A 22,479-nucleotide genomic window follows, 5' to 3' on the forward strand; every position below is an offset into this window, starting at 1 on the left:
AGCATATGCAGGCCGATGCTCCATCCCTGGATGGGTGGCCTCCGCTATGATTTTCCCCCCATTCTTCTCCTCCCACAAGTGTTATGCAAGATCCTCTAGGACTGAGCTACCATAATTCTTGTAACCCCATTCTGGCCATGCCAGTTCTGGTTCATGGATCTCCTGAGACTTTCTACCTGCTCACCATTCCATTTCTGAATGCTCCCAGCTCTCCTCACACAGGATCAGGGGCGGGGATGGAACCCCAGCCTGGGCCCTCTTCACTTCACAGCCTGATATTTGGATGGGGTAAACAGAGCATGCTCCATTCCAGTGTGACATACCCTTACCCAAAGCAGGAGGACATCCGCCAGATCCTGCTACTGAGCTAAGTGGCAACACTTCACCTTGTGGACTCATGGCTATCACCACCCACAGACCATGATATCTATACCTATCATCCTCGACTACCTTCTCAATATCAAAACATTGGCCTTGCCCTCAGCTCTATACGAGTCCACCCAGCAGCACTTGGTGCCTTTCTTTCCCCTGCAGATAGCGCCTCCATGTTTACACCCCCTCCCACGGCCCATTTCATGAAGGGTTTACTCAATACCTTCCCAATAGTACTCAAGCCCACACCCTTTGAGGCGCTGGCAACATGCGCCCTCTCGCATCTCTCCACGCAGAGAGGGTCCTATACTCCCTCGACCACTGTGCACTGGCATTCTACCTCCAGAGGGTTCGCTCCTTTCAAACATAGCCAAAGCTATTTGTGGCCATTGCCGACCAATGCAAGGGCCAAGCCCTCTTCTCCCAATGAATCTCCAAATGGGTCTCCAGGTCCATCCACGAATGCTATACACAATCCAGTGTCCCACTGCCTCATGGAGTCATGGCACACACCACACAAGCAGCCACATCAGCCTGCATCGTGGACGTCTTGTGACAAGACATCTGTCATGCAGCGACCTGATGCTCTGTCCACGTGGTCACATCCCACTACGCCATTGCCCAAGCAGTGATTGCGGATGCTGCTGTAGGTCAGGCTGTACTGCAGACTGCACGTCGTATTGCGTCCTGTTACCCACCTCCGCACTGCTCACTGCTCACTAATCACTCACATATGGACTACACATAGGGACTATCACTCAAAGGAGAAGAGGAAGTTACTTACCTGTAACTGGAGATTCTTCAAGATGTGTGGTCCTATCTGTATTCCAATATCTGCCCTCCATCCCCGCTGCTGAGGACTGGATTACTCAGTATTAAGAGGGACACTGGAGCGGTGTCGACCTGCACAACCTGTTATACCCTCAGCTGCGAGCATAAGGGGACACATGACGCACGTGCAGATCAGTGGGCACTGCTGAGAAACACTTCCGGATTCAGGCATATGGTGCGCATGTAGCCAGGTATGGAATACAAATAGGGCCCATGCATCTTGAAGAACCTCCAGTTATAGGTAAGTAACCTCCTCTCTTGAGGTCTGTCCTGAATCAATGGCACTGCTCACTGCAGTAAGTCCCATATAGTATTGCCACTCGCAAGCATTCAAAAATTAGGCCCCAAACAATCCCTTGAGTGGCAGAAAAATCACGAGATTTTTTAACTATAAGTACATGTTGGGGGGTTTGGATTTATCATTTGGTTTCTGAGCTTTAGATCACACTCAGGTCATGACTTCAGTCGTTTCCCTGAAGCCATGAGGGCTAGAAACTTCCTTTTTTTAAAATGAAAACTGAGATTTTCACATAGCCCTAGGATTGCAACATTGGGGTTCTAAGAAAAACACCTACGATAAAATCTCAGGCGTTGGCAACACCGAGCAACTCGATTGGACCTGATTCTCATTTATGCTAAGGTCCCTGATCACCGCTCTGGAAACGTAAAGGGGCAGTAAAGTTGGTATAAATATAACACACCCGCATTGAAATCAATGGAAGCTTTGCTGTTCATTCCAATGGGCACAAAGTCTCTGATTTGGGAATAATGAATCTTCTTGCTATTTGGCATGTCAGTTCATTTCCTTCTTGCTGGCCTTTCTTTTCCAAAGGAAAAGGTTGCTGACAACAACAAAGAAAGGAATCTCCAAAAGGTCTCCTATGCCTAACAAGGCAAGAAGTCTGAGCTTTAATCACTGTCTTTCTAAGCTTCAATATATTACCACCCGCCCAGCCATTCCTGGCTAACATTTGCATGAACTCCGGTGTACACAACCGAAGCAGCACACAATACACATTCCGGAGGAATGGGGAAAGGAGCTAAATCATTAGAACTCACACCGACAGCTGCCAAGCTACTCAGGTTCCAGCTTTCTTGCTGCTGTAGCTAACGGGCTTGGTTTCTTCATCATTCCTTCATCTGTCTCTGGGGACTTTTGCCTTGGTTCTTCCACTGATGCTGAGTTCCTTCCCTTGACAAAATTACATTTTAACATTGAAAAGTCAATCAGAGCCTTCTGGACACACAAGGGTTCCTCTTAAAACTTTCTCCTTGCAACCTGCAGATCCTTCTCACTGCCTGTGTAATGCCTTTTATGTCTGGGAAGAAAAATGTTCTGCACGTGTATTTGATGATTTCTTACCACTTGCAGGATCCCTTCTCATTCCCACCTATCAGCTTCAGGTTTTGTTGCAAATCCTCCTTCCACTTAGCTTGTGGAGCCTTGTAGGCCAGAGTATCCTACTGTGAAGGCCTCAAAGAAAGCAGAAGGGTCATTGGCCTCCTCTGCTTCTGGCAGGCTTGTGTAATTCTGTCTTGGTCTGTTATCCCAGGCATGTTTTCAACATACAGACCTTTAGTATTGAAAATGCTGGTGAAGTTAAATTCTCTGATCTGGAGTTCTTGCTGCTAGTCCATGCGCCTACCCACCGCTCCAGGCCTGGTTCCCCTTGGCTTGTGTTGTGCTACAGGCCAGCTGGTACTTGGCCAGCTTCTCATCTACTAAATGCCTCTGGTATTTCTTTCAGAGCAGCCAGCCTGGCTGGTGATCCCAGTTTTTCTGGGACAGAGGCTGCATTTGGAGATGATGTCCCTGGCAAAAAGGCTGTACTTTGGAGGTGAGTCATGACGAGTAGGGTGGGAGTATTCTTGTGACTTTCAGTGTGATGCAAGGAGAGACAGACAGAAATGATTCCCTTCTATTTTAATTGCCAGGGAGAAGGGAAACTGAGACTTAGAGCAGGATAAAGTGAGACAGAACTCATAGCTTCAGACGTTGGCTGCCTCTGACCCTCAAGGACCAAGCCTTTTAAATAGCTTTCCTACAACACACTTCCAGGGAGAATGTGCACTGGACATCCTTGCAGGAGCCTGGTACTTGCAGCACTTGCCAGGACATTGCTTTACGCACCTCAGTTTGGGGCCTGTATACCTTTCCCATGTTCTAAGCATATTTAGGGCACACTTATGAGCATCTCTTGAGCAGAATAATGGGAGATGTTGAGATGATGGACAACCTTGGAGAGAACCTGGAATTAAACACAAAACTGATTAAAAAGGAATGTTTTTTCATGCTACGCACCATTGGCCTGTGCCACAATGTATATTTGAGGCCAAGAAAGGTCTGGACATTTATATGGGAAATAAGAACATCCATAGTTACAATAATAAAGATTGGAAATAAACATGAAGAGATAGAGACCCTCATCCCTCATGGCACAAGTCAACTTCTACCTGTTGGGGTCAGGGGGAAACTTTGTCCGGTTATCCCAGAACTGTAGGGTTTCTTGCACCTTCCTCTGAAGCAACTGGCACTGGCTGCTATTGGACATGGCATGCTGGAGTAGATGGCCTATGCAGCTGCACCTACAGATCAAGAAGTTTTGCAATCAGCAGCAGTCCAGCTCAGGTACAGACTCATCCTCTTCTCTGCCCTCTCCCCCCACCCCATCTTTTCTGCTTCTCCCTCTTACTCCTCGTTTGCTCCTCCTCGCCACTGTTCTGTCACCATGGGACAGTCCAGCTCAGGGTGGCTCCGGAATCAGCTATGAGCAGATATGGTTTTCAAGCCCAGGGAGAATCGGAGCGATGGGGAGTTGTCAGTTGAACGTGTACTCTTCTTTGTTCCTGCTGCTGATCAAAGGGCTTGGGTCACTTCCCTGGGTCAGCATGGGCTGGAAAGGGCACCACACAGTTCCCATCTGAACTTCGCAGCAAAGTGAATCTGCCAGGCACTGTCATTCCTGCCAGCATCACTCAGCGCTTCGTTGTGAGCCTTGTTGCCACCAACTATCTCTGAGGCTCTGTCTCTGCGCGGTGGCCCAGGAGTCTGAGAGCCACACTCTGGGGTTTTCCTTCCAGCAAGGCAGTTCAGGAGACCCAGACAGGGTGGTTTTGAGCCTTGCTTGTCGATATGCTGGTGACTTTCACTCTATCTTTCCTCTTAGAATTTCCGGTGGCGCTACTTCCCTCCCTATGCACCCTCGTGACAGCCGGGGTCAGCCCATGTTCTTGTGCTAATGAGCCCTAGTACTACGCAGCTGGAGACTTGGAGCATGGTATTCTTGTTGGAAGGCACCGTGCTCTGTGAAAACACGCTTCCCTCAGGACTTCAGCAGAGCCCAAGAAGGCATGGTATAGACTAGCTGTTCAGTCAGGATTTTCCCTGGGGAAGTGAGGATGGGGTCAGAACAGTGGTGCCAGACCTAAAGCTGCAGGGTGCTCCTGCAAGCCAGAAGGACTCTGCCCCATCGGGGCAGTGTGCTGGGGGGGATTTAACAGCTTGTGCTCCATTGTTGTATAATATAGAATAGAGCTGCTTCTTGATGACTCAGAGCTCTGTGGGGAAAGCAACATGAACCCTCTATAGAATAAGTATGGGTTTCCCTAGCACCTAGGCCCTAATGGGGCAAATCACATGTTTCTCTCCTCTTCCCCTTCTGTCCAGCCTCCATCCACTACTCCCCTAATACTCACCAGTAATGCCTCTGCTCTGGGGTCCTTAGAAATAGCTAAGACAGATGAAGCTGGGCTAGACAGTGTTAGAGATGGCAGAGTCATGAGAAAAGGTTGTACACTGAATCTTGGGTCATATAGCATGGGACCCACTTCACTGGTACCTCAGGGACCTCCAGCATTGCTTAAACCAGCCCTGGCTGGGGATGCTTATTCTTAGAACTGGTTGAAATCTCCAAATTAATTTCTGCAAAGAAAAATTCATTTTTTTCACTGAACAAATTTTAAAGGAAATGACACAAAAATTTGTTTGAGTTTGAATTGAAAATTTCAGTTTGGCTTTTGAAAACCAAAACGAAAGGAAAATTTCTATTTGAAATTATACAAAAATGTCTCTTTTTGAATTTTTCTCTCAAAAATTGAAAACTGCATGGAAATCAACTTGGTTTTGCCAAACATTTCAATTTTCATAAAGTTGCCATTTTTATTCTTTAATTCATAAAGTTTTTTGTTCTAAAAAGTTCAGCCAACTCTGGTTATCATTGTATGTCATTTCCTGGGCTGAATCTATCCCTAGTCAACATTAGTTAATTGACCGGGCAGTTTTCATTGTGCACGCCCTAGAGCCAGGAGTGACGGGTACATGCAGTGAAATCAAACTGGGAATGCAGAGTTGGATTTCCTTGATTACGTCTAACTCCCTATATGTAGTCCAAGAGAGACAAGACAAGGGCTTCACTGACAGGAACCAATATGGGTGTTAACAAAGTAATGTGCCCACCTGCAGGGGCTTGTGAACCCCATGGGCAGCTGAGACCAAAGCCATGAGGAAGTTGGGTAGAAGGAAGAGGCCAGTACTAGAGACCTCAGGCTGCATTGTCCACCAACATAAATCCTTCAAACCAAGTTGGGGTGAGGGTCTTAGCACTGAACTTCACCCAGGTCTGGAGGGGTGTGAAATTGACAACACTAGGTATGGAGACTAGGAGCTGCATGGAAATTTTGCAATGAGTTTATTTTCCGGTCCTTGTTATAAATACCCTCATTCTAAAACCCACTTTGCCGTAATGCTCAAGCACAGCTGCGCTACATTTTTAGACCTACATGTAAGGTATCTCCGTCCCTCCACCCCCGTCATCTTCCCCTCGGGTGCACCTAAGGGCCCGGTGTCTGTGATCAGAAATAGATAGTATCCACTGACTTGCTAATTGTAATGCATCCTGATAATGCCAGCTATAATTAGCTATGTGTATGAGAGCTGGTTTGTTGGTGGAAGTTTTCCTGACTCCATTATTGTACTTTAAATCGAGGACTTTGCACGGGGCCTGGAGTGCCTCACAAAGCTCAGTGTTTCAGAGCCAGATCTTGTTAAGTCTAACTTAGCCATCTCTGCAGAGGCCAGCGTGGATTCAGTTTAACTGTGTGTCCATACAGAGATAATGGCATAAGCTGCTTTTGATAAAACACTGCTCAGATCACAGGGTATGTGGTGAATAAACACAAGGGCAGGTAGGGCATCTGCTCTATGCTCATAGACTCTGAAGGGCTCATTCTGCTAGCATGGAAGGGGTTAATGTGTTACCATGGCTTCGCAACCCTGACTGATCTATCTGGGGTGACTTTAGGGCACTCATAAAATGCGACTTTTAGCCCTAATTGGAGCCAAGGGTGATACAGAGAGGAATAGTGCAGGCTTCCCATACACACACTGCACCTGTATCCTGAGCTGCAGCACCCCTCTAGTCCAGTCACATGAGTCCTTCACAGCTCTCCATGTGCACCTATGGCTTGCCTTGCTGTTCCTCCCTCTGTTCCAGTACCACCCTCTACCTCCCAGCAGATCCACAATGCACCCAATTCCCAGCTTGCAGCATCCCTGGGACTTACTGCTGGGCTTCAGGAAGTCTCCAAGTGCAAGTTGTTCCTAACCTGCAGAATAAATCCTGTTCCAGTCTGGGACTCCCCCTGAACAGAAACGCCAGCTGTGCTTAGCTGCACCAAATTAACTACTTTGTGATGTGAACCAGCTTCTCTCAGGTACTCAGATGAGACCATTAAACTTATTTGACCTTTGATCTAAACTTCTGAGGCAGTTTAAAGAGTATGATCCTATTCTGCCCTGCCTTGCCTTGCTTCCTTGACTGTATAGCAAACTCGCCGTAAGCATATTGGTGCAAAAGCCCTTAGCTTCCTTTTTCTGCAATCCCACCCAACTTCATATGTTATAACACAGGACACATTGATACACCCTCCAAGATTGTACCGGCTGAATACTCTGAGACCAACTGTTTCTGCATATAGTTTGCCAACTACTGTTCTGTCTGTCCAATCTATCCTGAGCACATCAGCGTGGTAAAGAAGCACTTATTTTGACAATTCTGCAGTTCGATAACATTACACACAAGGAGGAGAAAGCACTTCATGTAATAGCCTGCAGCCAGACCTCAGGCTATGATATCATTCGGAACTTACAAGCTAATTAGGGTTGAGTCAGGTCAGCAAATGGATGGGAAATTAGGTATTTCAGGAAGTAGTGCTGGTGAGTTCTTCCATCGGAGTCAGTGCTAGACCAATGCCTTATTGTGGAGTTGGCGGCATCGCTTTGCTAGAGACATCTGTTTTTCAAATGAAATATAAAGCTGAGGTCCTGATTGCTTCTTGTCTTTAAATATCTTGTGTCACTTTTTGTGACGGTAAACATGTAACCCCATTGTTTTGGCCACATTCCATAATACCTGCATTGCACCTTCCATTTCAGTTTCAGTTGGATGCGGTGTTTTTCTCACCTTTCTGTCCTAACCTACCAGGTAATGTTGCTGTTTGTTGTTAAACTACTGGTGTGTTCTAGCTAAAATTAACCAAGAACTGCTACTGCCATCCCTGCAATCTCTCCTGGCCTCACCTAGACACTGGGAGATGGGGTTTTCGTAATTCAGCAGATAAGCATTAGTCTCTTGAGCTCATATGGAATAAAGTGGTGGGACCCATTGCTTCGCCCTAAGCTGGTTTGATTTGACATTTGCAGGGTGTACATAACCCACCCATTTACATATATGGCAGTGTGGTGCCAGCCTCTGGCTGTCAGTAGGCACTGGAGCTGGGCTGATGCGCACGATGGAGAAGGGGATGGAATTGAAGAAGAAAGGTAGTACAAATACGACGTGTTTTTGTCATCTGAAGTTTTTGGCACATAAAACTGCAAGGGAATGGCCATTGTGCATGATGTGTCCCGAAGAGATAGGGAACAGAACACAACGAGATGGGGAGAGTTTTGGGCTGTGCTGTCTGCGATCCAATAAAGTCCCCCAAAGATTAACTAGGACAATCAGCTCTTCAACTGCGGGATCCCACACCAACTCAGGAACTGAAGAGTTCAGCTGTCCCAGGCAGCTGAGTGATCAGCTGCTTCATGAGCATCACCTGCTGCTGAATGTAACAGTGGTGAAGAACCGCATGCAGGGCATTTCAGGCTCAGGGAATCATGTGGGCTTTAGAAGATCATATGCCATAGGGCTCAATCCTGCAAGGTGCTGAGCACCTTCTGCTGCCCTTGACTTCAGTGGAAGTTGAGTGTGCTCAGTGTTTGTATGTGATCAGACTCCCCAGTCTTCCATCTGCCCTGTGCCAGGATCAGATGTCCCTAACCCCTCCGCAGGCCACGCCTCATTTAGCTACGCCTGCAGCCCATGGAGAGGAGCATGGTGTGCAATGGCTGGGGTTGGCCATTGGTGCCTACAGAATAAGTAGGCTACCAATGGTTCCCTCTTGTTAGCCCATTAACTTTTTATTACTTATAGGGTTCAAATAAGAACTAGATAAATTCATGGATGATAGGTCCATCAATGGCTATTAGCCAGGATGGGCAGGGATGGTGTCCCTGGTCTGTGTTTGCCAGAAGCTGGGAATGGGCGACAGGGGATGGATCACTTGAAGATTACATGTCCTGTTCATTCCCTCTGGGTCACCTGGCATTGGCCACTGTCAGAAGACAGGATACTGGGCTAGATGGACCTTTGGTCTGACCCAGTATGGCTGTTCTTATGTTCTCATCACCCACATCTTTTTGTTGGGTGTTCAGATTTCCAGGGGGAAGGGAGTTGTCAGACCAGGTTTCTATGGGAAGCTGGTAGTGCCACAGATAAGAGGACATTGTAGCCAAGTGGTTTCATCTCTGGATGTGCCCCTGGCAGTGGAAATTGGTCAAAAGCTGAGTCCAAGAGTGTTTTTTGACTTCCTACAGGTTATGCTCCGAGTTTCTGAGAAGCAGGGAGCTAGCAGCCGGTCCCGCACAGGCCCTGCTGCTGAGCTGAAGGTATCCTTTGCTTTTGACTCTCTCTCTTTGCCTTTTTTTTTTTTTGAGTCTGCACAATGACTTGTTGTTATGTAAAACACCAGTGAGAGTGAGCCAGACAGAGAGAGGGAGAGAGATTCTTTAGTGTCGGAATCTGAGTCACATGGGCCTGTTTTATATCCCCCTCTGCTAATCTCGTTTCTATAGAAACAAGATTGAAAAAAAAAAAGTCGAGCTGAGAGCGAGAGAACCGAGGTGATGGGCGAGGGAACTATAGGTGGCGAATGAGGAGGAAGGGCCGGCATGTGTGGGGGGACGCGTAGGCAGGATAGGCTCGAGGGGGGATCTGGCAGTTGCAAAGTGGGGACAGGGACCAACGGACGCTATTCCCAGCATGAGTGATTAACTGTGACGGAGCACTCGTGCACACACGCGCGCGCGCGCCTGTGTGTGTGTAGGGGGGTGTTGTTTGTTTGTTTGTTTGTTTGAAACATTTTCTGAAATGAACTGATCCTTTCAAGAAGGGGAATCAGGAGAGACTGAAAGAAAGGGACCGGAGCATTGGCAGGTGAGTGAGCAAACGGGGTAACAGGCACCCACCTAGAGGGCTCCAATGCCAGCCAGTTTGTGTTTTTGGCATTCTTTCCTAAGTGGGAGGTCCGGTGGTGCAGCCCGCTGGCATGGGGTCCCGCTCCCCAGGATGTCGAGTCAGAGACATTTTCCCCAAGCACTGAGCTTGCCACAGTGAGAGTGAATAGTGGCGAACGGGACCCAGGGCACACTGCCACTCAAAGACATCAGCATGTGTAAGAACATGCCATTCTGGGCATCCAGGTGAGAGGGGGTTTGCAGCAAGACACCTGCATTAGACTGTTTGAGTGGAGGGCTGTTTGGTGTTGTTTCCTTTCTGAAGTCTGAGGAATGTTAAGCCCTGGCTCCGTAAAAGGATGCTGCTGAGTGGGAAGCAGCTCCCGGTGTTAATGGTCAGGTTTGATTTTTGATTCTGATTGCATCCAAGTAAATAAATAGCCCTTGAGAGTCGAATCTCTCTGGAATGTAACTCATGCAGTGAGCAATGCTCTCTCCCTTCCTGTGCGATGAGTCCTTCCGAGTCCCGGCATGAGGCGTGTGTGCCCGTCAGGGTGACCCCAGTTAGAAAGCTGAATCCTTAAGTGACAGAATTGTGATTGGAGGGTTGGGGGGGCAGCAAAATCATTCAACTGTTTTGGTTGCTGTAGAGAGTCTGGGCTGCTCATAACCATTGCATCAGCATGTGCACTGCTTCCCAGGACCTTAGCCTTTCTATAAGCATGTGTGCTGCCTCTTGGGACACAGTGCTGTCTGTAACTCTAAAGCACGAGAATATCTGCTGCCTTCCTGAACCAGAACCATTGCAAAAGCACGTGGCTTGTCAGTGCAATCAGTGCACAGGTGTAAGTGTTTCCTACCTAAAATATGGATTCTCAGTTTCGAATGCACAAATGCACGTGCATTCTCCAGCCTGTCTACCGCCACTGCATAGGTATGTGTCCTGCAGGGCTTGACTTGTCTGTAGGCATTGTACAAGGGTGAGTGGTGTCTACACCTTATTGTGGAGTTGTGGAGTTTTGGTCTGTCTGTAGCTATTGAACAAACGCAAGTGCTTCCTCCTTGCAATCTGGTCTTTCTGTAAACACTGCATGGAGGTGAGTTCTGCCTACCTGGACCCCCGTCTATCTGTAACCATTGCAGCGAGCCTGAATGCTGCCCGCGTGGTTTCCAGTGTGTCCTGAAATGCTGTACTTGAGACTCTGGGCTGGTCTTAACCACCCCACAAACGAACCTGTTTCGTCCTCATACTTGGGACTTTCTGAAATGATGGTATAATCAAGCACGTGACCCTTTGTAAATACAAATTGCAGTAACTCTTCCAGTCTCCCATTCATGAAGGCCTAGTGTAGAATTCAGAAGGAGCGGTCGTTAGCAGGTGCCCGTTCTGGCAGGTATAGCATAAGAGTGAGCTGGTGAGATGTGATCAGGGTCTAGGTTACAGGAGGAATGGTCTGTCAGAGTAGTTGGGAAATGGTGCATACAGGGCTGTCCCTACCCATACGCAAAGTATGCAGCTGCATAGGGCACCAGGAAATTTGGGGCACCAAATTTTCTGGTGCTCTACACAGCTGCGTGCTGCTCCAGCCCCTGCTTCACCTTTTCCCCATGGCCCCTGCCCCTGCTCCACCCTCCGCTTCCCTCGCTCTGCCCCCACTCTCCTAAGAACTGCAGCAGGGGTCAGGCCTTCAATCACCGGCAGCGTTAAGTGGAGCAACCTGGCCCCAGCTCGCTCCGCTCCCCTGGCTCCCAGCCGCATGGCTGGTGAGTGCTGGGGGGCGGTTCCCCCCTGCCCCCAAGCCTGGGAGCCAGGGGAGCAGAGCGGAGTGGGCTGAGCCTGGGTCACTCCACTTCCCACCCCCCGTGAGCGCGGGGTCGGGCTTGGCTGCCCTGCACACACCAGGCAGCACGAAGTGGCGTGACCTGGCCCCAACCCGCTCCGCCCCGCCGACTTGTGCTGGGGGGGCAGTTCCCCACTGCCCCCGAAGCCTGCTCCTGCTTCTCCCCCCGCAGAGACCTGGGGCCCCACACAGACATCCTTGTGGGGGCTGTGTAGGGCACCAAAATGGCTAGGGATGGCCCTGGGTGCAAACTTGCTCTTGTAGTCTGTTTGTTGGGATTTCTCTTCTAATCGCTTTCCTCTCACTGTACTGCTAGGGCAATACACCCTGGGCCCAGTTCATTTCTGATGTAAACCCAGTGAAGCTATTAGGATGAATTGGGCCCACTATATTTTTGGTTTCAACTGAGCTTTGCCAAATGTCACTCAGCCATTCCCATGGACTAGCAAGCGAGCAAGTCAAACACAATTTTAAAAAAATTCGCCATCACCTTTATAAAGGGCAAGTGAGTTGACTTGGTGCCTGGGCTGGTACATCTTTGCGACAACTCAGCAAGAATCTGCTAGCTGAGGAGCATGTCAGAACCAAGGCATCCAGCTCTCACCGTGCTTCCTCTTGGTTTGTCTCCTCTTTCACACTCGCTAATGCTCCTGCGGCCTGTGAGCATTCACTTGAACAATCTGATTTTGGAAGAGTCATCCATTGTGGTGGTGGAATCAGAGAACACTGTCTGGGTCAGATGAGGAGCTTCCTGGTTTGAGCATTGAGGCAATATCATTAATGTCTTCCCTGCCTGTGCTGTGCAGGAGAAGAGGCTGGAAGAGAGTGAGCAGGGAGGGGAGCAGACAGCCACTTGTTGTAGCCAGGACCCGGACACTAGCTTTGAGCCTGAGCAGGCGCTGCTTTGGGGGAGGGTTTGACTGGGCTGCTTTCAGAGTTCTCTTTGCTCCCTCCACCCATGCCAGGGGACCATACCAGTGAGCAGTTGTAGGAAGAATAGAACAAATAATCAAAATATACAAGGTTTTGAGACTGTTGTTAAGGCCATAGCAGCACCAGGATCCAACCAGCAGTGTTTATGTCTAGCCTGGTCCAGGTGACTTTTTCTCATGTCAAGGAGCAGGCATTGAGGCTGGTGCGATGGCCACATTTACCATGTGGCGTTCCTGCTGTGCACTTATGTGCATGAAGCTGTACTTTTATATCAGAGCGAATGTGATGCCTTTTAAACAGCCTCCCCCCATACACGTGCATAACTGTGATAATTCCCATGTCCCCATCATGTTTTCTGCTGGTTTTAATTAGTTGCCATGCTAAACTAAAGGCTTTTTTGAGGGGAGTGGGATCAGGGTGTTATTAGGAGGGAATAGCTGCAAGCTTCTCCGTAGCTGATAAATATTTTTGTAGACAGGATGAAATGTTCTGATTCAAATGCTGAAACAGGGCAGTGAGCATGTTTAATCTAGCCGGCAGATGGTAAATCCTGGAGGTGTGATTGATGGTACAATATGCTAGCTAAACAGCCTTCTCCGATAGGTAGGAGAGGATTCTTTCCACCACTGCGGTTGATACTTCGTCTGATGGTTTTCTGTGTGTGCTCCATTGGCTTCTCTGAGGCAAAGAGAAAACAAATCAAAACCTTTGCAGGTGCAGAACTGAAGGAAGAAGCTCTGGAAATTCCAAACCTTGCTTGCCAAGCAGAGTTCTCCTGCTGGAAGGCACGTTAGGCTTCTACCGGCATTTGGTAGCAATCACTGAGGAAAGGTGACATTCAGTAAAGCATTGGGTTTCTCCTTTATAGTGGGTGGATAATGGACGTGGCTCACTTCAGTCCCCTTTCATTGGGTTGGGATTAAACTCAGCCAGGACCCAATTGGTGTGCTCTAAAGGGCTGTGTCCAGCAGGAAGTTGTAAAGTTACTACTCATTGTGTGGGATGCTCTGCATGGCCACATTTCCAGCTGGCTCTTGGAGAGGCACTCTCACATTCTGGGGCAGGAACCAGTTGCAGAGACTGAGACTACTGGGCTGGATTACAGCAGCATCAGCACGGTGTTTAGTGTATACATTATTTCCTGTTGTTAGGTAAATTACCCTAAAGCCCCCCTCAGTTGTCTTTCAAATATCACATCTGTGATAGCTCTGCTGCAACCTGGCAGTCAGAGAGAGGGGGACAGTGGCTCTCAAACTGTGTTCTGTGGATCACGGGTGCTGGTTGGAGCTCTTCCCAGAGGTTCATAGAGGGACATGGTTTGAGAAGCAAGGAATGGCAGGAGGGGGGTGTCCCTAAGTGCTCCATGCAATGGAAAAAGCCGGAGATTGCTCCTGATCCCCATTCTCACCCAGCTCCCATTCCTGCTTTCTGAATGACGTCCTAGTCTTCGTGTGCTGAGGCTGGAGAAGGTCCATTTTAAAACATTGAATAAAACCTCCAGCTATGGCAGTAGGAGTCAGCTGGAATGGCATTGATGTGGGTGCTGTGCAACACCCTGGAGAAGGTTAGCCATTATGTTGTACATAATCCTATAGGCCATGCTGATGGGAGCAGTAGGGTGTCATTGGTTTTTCAGCAGCTGATCAGTCCACTGAACAAAAAGCAACTGCCCCTTTTTAGGTCTTTCGTGCACGCCTAGATCAACTGTTGTTAAGCTGCTGGAATGACATTCCTGCTGATTTCTTCTGAGACATGCAGCACCTCAGTGTTCCCATCTGTGTATTGGTGGGTCTGTAGTGGGGCAGCTGCCCCTCTCCAGTAGGCAGGGGTTAAAAGAAGCAGTGGAGAGGGCTGCACCTGGGAAAAGAAGTGAGAGCAGCTGAGTGAGTAGCTGACCACAGGTGTGGCCAGCTCAATCAGGGTTGTGGCTCAGGAGCTGAAGGAGTCTCAGTCTAGCCCTGGAGTGGGAAGGGCTATCTCTCTGGGAGCAAGGTACCTGAAGTAGAGCAGTGCTGGGGAAGGGCAAAGGGAGCTGGGGAGCTCCAGCCTGGTAAACCTCCAGGCCTCAGGCCTTGTTGAAGGCCTCCGAAAGGTACTGGGCCTGCAGAGGGGCAGCCTGGGGATAGGCAAAGGCAGCAGGTCCTACCCCCTTGCCAATGATGAGTGGCCATTGCAGCCTGCAGTTTGCCCCAGTGAATGGGGGCTAGATGATGACCTGCAGTAGCCACTGAGGCTTAGAGGGTTGGGGGTTCTCCTGGGAGGAGAGACCCAGAGAGTGGGGGTACTGCTGGGGCAGAACCCTGAGGTAAAGGGCACTGGGGTCCAGGAAGGACACGGGGGCCTGAGGCAGGAGACACACTGGCTGGCAGGAGAGACACTGGCCAGCAGGAGGCGCTCTGATTGCTGGATGAGCTAATTCCCAAATGACCAGCAGGAGGTGCTGCGCCAGTGAGTCTGCAGTCTGCTACAAGGTCATAATACCAGCAATACATCACAGGGGGCTTGTTGGGATTAATTCAGTCAGTTTGTGAAGTTCTGTGAGATCCGCTCATGGAAGGTGCTTTGGAAATGAAAATATTAGTGGTGGTGTTTGTTGTTGTTACTGTGGTGTTCTCTTCTGCTACATGAGAGGAGGAATAGAGGCCACCCCTTTGCACTGCTAGGTAGGTTGTGACTAGTCACCAAACAGCCATGCTACAAGAAATGTACAAAGTAGCATTTAAGCAGAGGATATCAAGGCATTTACGGATGCTTCAGTGAAACCAGACTATTTACCAATCAGTGTATCAGAGTACTTGGGGTCTTCATTTCAAAGTAATAAAAAAGCAACTAACTCTCACCCACACACATTATAGTTCATAGATTCTGAGGCCCGAAGGGACCACTGTGATCATCTTGTCAGACTTCTTGTAAAAAGGGAGGGAGGCAGGCCAGCCAACCCCCAGGGGCCAGGTGAGAGCCCTTGCCCCACTGCAGTAGAAGAATGGTGATTGGACTGATGGTGGTAACCCAGCCTTTGAAGCAATTGATGCTGAAGCCTTTCTGCCTATTGCTTGCTGCATATCAGTTAATTGCCTTGGGTTATGCATTTCTGGGATACTGCAAACTGCGTGATTTATCTGCATATAGTCATAGTGTAGCAGGTATGATTCATCCCCCTACTGCAGTACAGTTTATATAAACCAGTACTGTATAAATAGCCAGATGAGACTGTAACATTCTCCTAGGTTTCTAATTGAAAAAATACCATTGGAACTCTCAGATCCACACAGGAAGCAGGAGTTTGCTTTAATGAGTTGTGGGAAAGATGTTCCTCCAGAACTGCAATTGCCTGATAACTGGAAATGGTTATGCTAATGAAATTTTAAGATGATGCTGAACTGGGAAGGGTCATCAATATCAGTGCGAAAACAGTGATGGCATAGGAAAGATGGACTAGTGGGGAGGGCACTGGACTGGATCTCAAAAGATCAGGGTTCTGGTTCAGGCAAAGACTCCCTGTGTGACTGTGGGCAAGTCGTTTAATAGATTCATATGTTTTTAAGGCCTCATAACACAGGCCATAGAATTCCACCTCATTACCCCTGTATTGAGCCCAGTAATTTGTGTTTAGCTAAAGCACATCTTCCAGAAAAGCATCTGGTCATGATTCAAAGACTTCAGGAGATGGAGAATTGACTATTTCCCTTGATAGTTTGTTACAACGGTTAATCACCCTCACTGTCAAAAATGTGTGCCTTCTTTCCAACTCAGATTATTTGTTTGGCTTTCACTTCCAGCCGCTTGACTTTGCCCTGGGTCTCAGGTCCCCATCTGCAAAGTTGGGTTAGAAGAGACCTAGCTCACAGGGGTGTTGTGAGGATAAAATTCCTTACTGATTGTGAGATGCTGAAGGCTACATAAATATCTAGATAGATCATCCAAAGGGATCTAGGGAGGCATAAACATGATCCAAAAATAATGAAATAAGATTCAACTGGGCGGGAAGTGGTGAATGATGCAGAGTATGGGAAGGAGAAACCTAGAGTGCCGTTGTGGTGATGAAAGTGACCTAAGGTTGAGAGTGACAGCAAGTTAGGTGTGTTTGCAATGTCATATGACAGCAAAAAAGGCCTGTGCAATTTGGGGCTCTGGGTGCAAAGGTATCAGGCTGCAGACCAGCAAGGTGACTGTGATAAGCTCTGAGGGGATTGGTGGTCAGTTCTGGGCACTAGAAATTGACTAATTGGAGAAGTCCTAGAGGGTGAGAGAAACTGATTGAAGAAAACAATCAGAGGAGTAGCCATGTTAGTCTGGATCTGTAAAAGTGGCAAAGAGTCCTGTGGCACCTTCTAGACTAACAGACGTATTGGAGCATGAGCTTTATTCACCCACGAAAGCTTATGCTCCAATACTGTTAGTCTAGAAGGTGCCACAGGACTCTTTGCTGATTGAAGAAAGAAGATTTTAAAAGTTATGTATGTTGCAGCTTGGTCTGGTATGGTGACTTTGGGGAATGTGATGACTGTAGAGTGTAAGCAGCAAGAAGAGAGTGTAATTCTGTGGAGGGGTCACAGAGGGAAATTAATTTCATCTCATTATTCCTAGTGAGAACATTTAGGCTGAATAGCATCAAAAACCTCCAGACAGTGGGGTGTATTGGACTGTAGAATAGTCTCTGGTGGGGAATGGCAGAAGACCTATTGCTTAAGATTGCTTAAAACTAAACAGCAAAAAGCACGAGGAAATATAGTGTGAGGAACACTCCTGTGCTGGCAGAGACATGGGCTAGATGATCAGAAGAGCTACCTCTATGGTTCTTTGGGCCCAATCCTCCCATTTGCTGAGTGTTTCCTGATAAGTGCTGAAAGCCCTCAACTCCTATTGAGTGCAGTGGGGGCTGCAGGTGCTCAGCACCACGCAGATGGCACTCAGCCTCTTGCAGGACCCAGTGCTCTGTCAGTAGAGAGTGCTGAGGACAGCTGGGAGAGGAGGCAAGGGCAGGTGACGCAGGACAGCAGCTCCACCAGTGCAGCATCCACCGTGAACTCCATGCTGCCATGTGGCTAAACAGAACAGGGGGAAATGCAGCACAAGAACTGGGAAGTCAAAGGTAGTTACATCCACTTTACGCCAGGCTTGAATTTGGTACAAAATGTCCCATTTCTGAAGGTCATCACTACAGAACCTTTACTTCCATGTTCCGTCTTTCCCTGTCTCAGCTTTGAACACAGAAATGGCCTGAGAGATGAGAGATCACTTTACCAAGCCTCAGCTAATTGAAATATTACTCATTACAATATGAGCTTTGACATGGGATCAAAGGAGAGTGTTTAATGACAGCACTGGTGTTTGTGCAATGTGTTCTATAGACAGACTTAATGAGATGCTTAAATTGTTCCTAATCTAACCCCTTCTCCCACAGTGATTTCTTCAGCATTGAGAAAAATCTGTATTTTTTAAAAGACAAACTCCCATCTCTTACATCAAAGCAAATGACTTTTTTTAAAATGTAAAGAATGACCCCAGAAGATCTGACTGACTCTTTCCCAGTGGTGATGTTTACAAAGACGTCTTCTCCTTCCAAAAACCATCTCCACCCTGTCCCAAGCAACAGCAATTTGTACACTGAAAAATAAATCAATAACCAGCGTTAATGCATTGAAGATGTCTGTGTTTAAAATATGTCTGGAAAAAAGGCTAGCCAGTCATGGTCTGTTCAATTATTGTACAGCAAGAGAGGCAGAGAGCTCACATTTCTGAGAAATACCTTTTTGGGGGGTATGTTGTTCTGTTTAAGTTAGTTGAGAAATGTATTAACTTAAAAAACATAGATACCCAAACTGGTACAGATGCTATATGGGCAGATTAGAGAGATACGGTGAGGGAAGTGGTATCTTTTCTTGGACCAACTTCTGTTGGTGAGAGAGACGAGCTTTTAAGCCACACCAAGCTCTTTGTCAGAGCTGGGAAAGGTTCTCCGAGCATCACAGCAAAACGCACGGTGCTGTGACATTGGGAGTAGCTTTCCCAGTCCTGAAGAAGAGCTCTGTGTAATTTGAAAGCTTCTCTCTCACCAGCAGAAGTTGGTCCAATAAAAGATATTGCCTCCCCCACCTTGTCTCTTTAATATCCAGGGACCAGCACAGCTACAGCTATGCTGCATACACATATGAGCAGGTTGGAGTTTGTTTCCTTGCCGTGCAGATCTGTGTGGATGGTTCTCATTCAGATGTGTCAGATCACCAGGGCCTCTGTCCATATGGTTTACACCTTTGCAGCCAGACTTATCACCTGCCCTGGTTTTTCCACATTAGTCTTGTGTCCCAGTTTTTCTTTCTCCCCACTCCACCCACCCACACACATGCATGCACCTGCGCGCGCACACAGCACAGAAGAAGGGGGAGAGAGTGAGAACTGTTAAAAGTTTGAAGCTGTTGCAGGACATTGCACATCATTGGTCCAGCATTCTTGTTAAGAGAGAGAAGAATGATTGTTCTTGGAGAAGCAGTGTGGCCTAGCAGATTGGCTACTGGACCGGGAGTCAAGATACGTGGGTTCTACTTTCAGCTCTGCCCTTGAGCTTGGGCTAGTCACTTCAGTTCTGTACCCCGGCTATTCTTGCTCTGCTTTGTCTGTTTAGATTGTAAGTTCATCAGGGCAGGGACTGTCTCTTGCAATGTGCATACCAGGTGCAGTGGGGCCCTGGTATCATTAAGCACTAATAATGACAGCAGTACATTTTAGGGTTTTAAATGTCAAATGCTGTTGCTTGATGCTCAGTTTACAAGAAAGAAGGGTGGAGGGTTTGGCTGGGGTGCTAGGCACTGCCAGCCCTGCAAGCTGAACTTGGGATCTGAAAGCCAACATGGGTCTTTTCTGGCTTGTGCTTCGTCAGTGGTCGCCAGTAATAAAGGTTCTGCAGGACAAATTCTACCTTGAGCTACACCTATAGAGCCCCACAATCCTCAGATTCTGCCCTCAGTTTATACCAATGCAGCTCCATGGAAGACAAAGTGGCACAGAGGTAACCAATGGCTGAATTTATTTGAGAATGACCTTCATGATGTGCAAGCAGAACTAGATTGCAGCAGCTTTTTTATTTTGAGGGGGTCTAACAGAAAGGATAAGCATCAAATCTGAGTCACAGAAGTCAGTGGCGGAGACTCTGCATGTGCAGGTCTGGTGGGTTTGGTGATGCTGTTTGGGGAAAGTCCTGTTTCAGAGCAGACGAGTGTGACAGGTTGGATCACAGAAACCCTCTTGGGGCTGCGAACTGATGTACCAAGACTACTTCTGCCCCTGCTTTCCATACTCTGGGTTAATTAACAAGTAAAAAGTGATTTTATTAAATACAGACAGTAGGATTTAAGTGGTTCCAAGTAGTAACAGACAGAACAAAGTGAATTACCAAGCAAAATAAAACCAAACACACAAGTCTATGCCTAATACAGTAAGAAAACTGAATACAGATAAAACCTCACCCTCAGAGGTGTTCCAGTATGTTTCTTTCACAGACTGCACACCTTCCTAGTCTGGGCACAATCTTTCCCCCTGGTACAGCCCTTGTTCCAGCTCAGGTGGTAGCTAGGGGATTTCTCATGACTACAGCCCACTTTGTTCTTCTCCAGCCCCTTATATGGCTTTGGCACAAGGCGGGAATCCCTTCTCTCTCTGGGTCCCCACCCCCCACTTCTAAATGGAAAAGCACCAGGTTTAAGATGGATTTCAGTACCAGGTGACCTGGTCACATGTCCTGTGAGGACCCCCCCAAGCCTCCATTCCTCCCAGCCTGACTCACAGGAAGGCCTGCCTGCAAACAGAGCCATCCACAGTCAATTGTCCCGGCTGATGGGAACCATCAAGATTCCAAACCACCATTAATGGCCCACACTTTGTATAATTACAATAGGCCCCCAGAGTTATATTTCAAGTTTCAGATACAAGAGTGATACATTTATACAAATAGGATGACCACACTCAGTAGATTATAAGCTTTGTAATGATACCTTACAAGAGACCTTTTGCATGAAGCATATTACAGTTACATTATATTCATACTCATTAGCATATTTTCATAAAATAATATAGAGTGCAACGTCACAACGAGGATTTAAAACAAAACGGAGTAAAACACAGAGGAAATGGCTCAGGCTGGCAGTGGCTACCAGCAGCTGAGGAAAACTTGTGGGACCCCTCTGGGAAGCCTGCTGATGCTGCTTCTGACATGCATCATTTGATCACTGCTCTCACTGGGCAAGGTCCACCATCCCATTTCAGCACCTCACACTGGCTTTTCTGGCTTCTTCCCGCCTGGGCATGCTTCAGGGAGCAGTGCCATGGAACCATGCAGAGGAGTCCACTCTGAAGAAGTGAACTGCAACTCAGCCTGAGGTAGGGCTGAGGGTTTTCACTCATTCTTGTCTTCTTTTGGATCAAGAGGAGTGTAGGGGCTTAGTGCTGGAGGTTCAGGAGGGCTGTAGCATAGCAGAGGGGATGCAGTTATGTCTCAGGGCTGGAGGTTCCCAGAGTAATGTAATGCATTGCCAGCAGATTGAGGGGAGGTGATTATTCCCCTCTATTTGGCACTGGTAAGGCCACATCTGGAGTGTTGCGTCCAGTTTTGGGCCCCACACTACAGAAAGGATGTGGATAAATTGGGGAGAGTCCAGCGGAGGACAATGAAAATGATCAGGGAGCTGTGGCACATGACTTACGAGGAGAGGCTGAGGGAACTGAGCTTGTTTAGTCTGCAGAAGAGAAGAGTGAGGGGGGATTTGATAGCAGCCTTCAATTATCTGAAGGGGGGTTCCAAAGAGGATGGAGCTCGGCTGTTCTCAGTGGTGGGAGATGACGAACAAGGAGCAATGGTCTCAAGTTGCAGTGGGGGAGGTTTAGGTTGGATATTAGGAAACACTATTTCACTAAGAGGGTGGTGAAGCACCGGAATGGGTTATCTAGGGAGGTGGTGGAATCTCCATCCTTAGAGGTTTCTAAGGCCCAGCTTGACAAAGCCCTGGCTGGGATGATTTAGTTGGGGTTGGTCCTGCTTTGAGCAGGGGATTGGACTAGATGACCTCCTGAGGTCTCTTCCAATCCTAATCTTCTATGATTCTATGATGCAATATAGTAGCAGCAATGCAGGGGTGTTTCAGTGCTGCGGATTCCTGGAGGCTGTAAAGTAGCAGAGGGGACGCAGGGGTCTTGGTGCCAGAGGTTTCTGGGGGCTGTAACAGAGCAGAGGGGATGCAGGGATGTCTCGGTGCCAGAGGTTCCCGGGGGCTATAACGTAGCAGTGGGGACACGGTTTTCTCAGTACTGCAGATTCCTGAGGGCTGTAACGTAGCAGAGGGGATGCAGGGGTGTCTCAGTGTTGGAGGCTCCTGGGGACTGTAATGTAGCAGAGGGGATGCAGTCACATCTTGGTTATGGATCCTCCGAGGGGCCGTTCTCTAAAATTGCTCAGTGGCTGCCACCCTGGCCTGTTACTTTCCATCCATGCGGGAAAGAGGTGTGGTCAGTGAAAAGACCTGACATTTGAACTTATGCGCAGACATATGAGTTCTATTTGCTGTTCCAAAATGTCTCCCCAGTGGGTTTATTTCCAGATCAACCCCCAGAATGAAAGCTGCTCAGTGTTTCCAATCCCAGGCTGGGGATGTGCAAGCGCTCTGGGCTTTTTGTGAATGGGAGTGTGGTTGTGACAGAAGTTTCACGTGTGCCATTCGCAGCTGCCTTTGCTTCTCTCTGTGGAGGTTGCTGAGTCTCTGGCTTGTGCTGACCATCTTGCCAAGCAGTGAGACAAGCAGCATGCGGGGAGCCCAGAGCAGCCAGTTTCCATCCATTTGCTACTGCCTTTCCCATCACAGGAACTCTCCGGATCGACATTGAAGCAAAACATTCACTCCTTACAGGGTTGTTTTATTTCTGCTTGAGCAGGAAGCTGCAGCCGATGAGGAGTTAGAACCT

At 48.1% G+C, this 22,479-nt stretch overlaps 1 protein-coding gene across 6 annotated transcripts in view; it reads left to right on the forward strand.

Moving 5' to 3' along the window:
- The window catches only part of LOC102939986 (ankyrin repeat and fibronectin type-III domain-containing protein 1), a 562,352-nt gene that overhangs the window by 459,684 nt on the left and 80,189 nt on the right, over positions 1-22,479 (forward strand). For 2 of the 6 annotated variants that reach the window (XM_037911494.2, XM_043524026.1), the window contains exon 1: positions 9,384-9,737. The exons of the other annotated variants lie outside the window; for them this stretch is intronic. The gene's annotated coding sequence lies outside the window, so the exon portion shown is untranslated. Of the gene's footprint in view, positions 1-9,383; positions 9,738-22,479 lie in introns of those variants that run through there. 6 annotated transcript variants of the gene reach the window in all.

Source organism: Chelonia mydas, chromosome 10 (genome assembly GCF_015237465.2).
Source record: "Chelonia mydas isolate rCheMyd1 chromosome 10, rCheMyd1.pri.v2, whole genome shotgun sequence".
NCBI classification, from domain to species: domain Eukaryota; kingdom Metazoa; phylum Chordata; order Testudines; family Cheloniidae; genus Chelonia; species Chelonia mydas.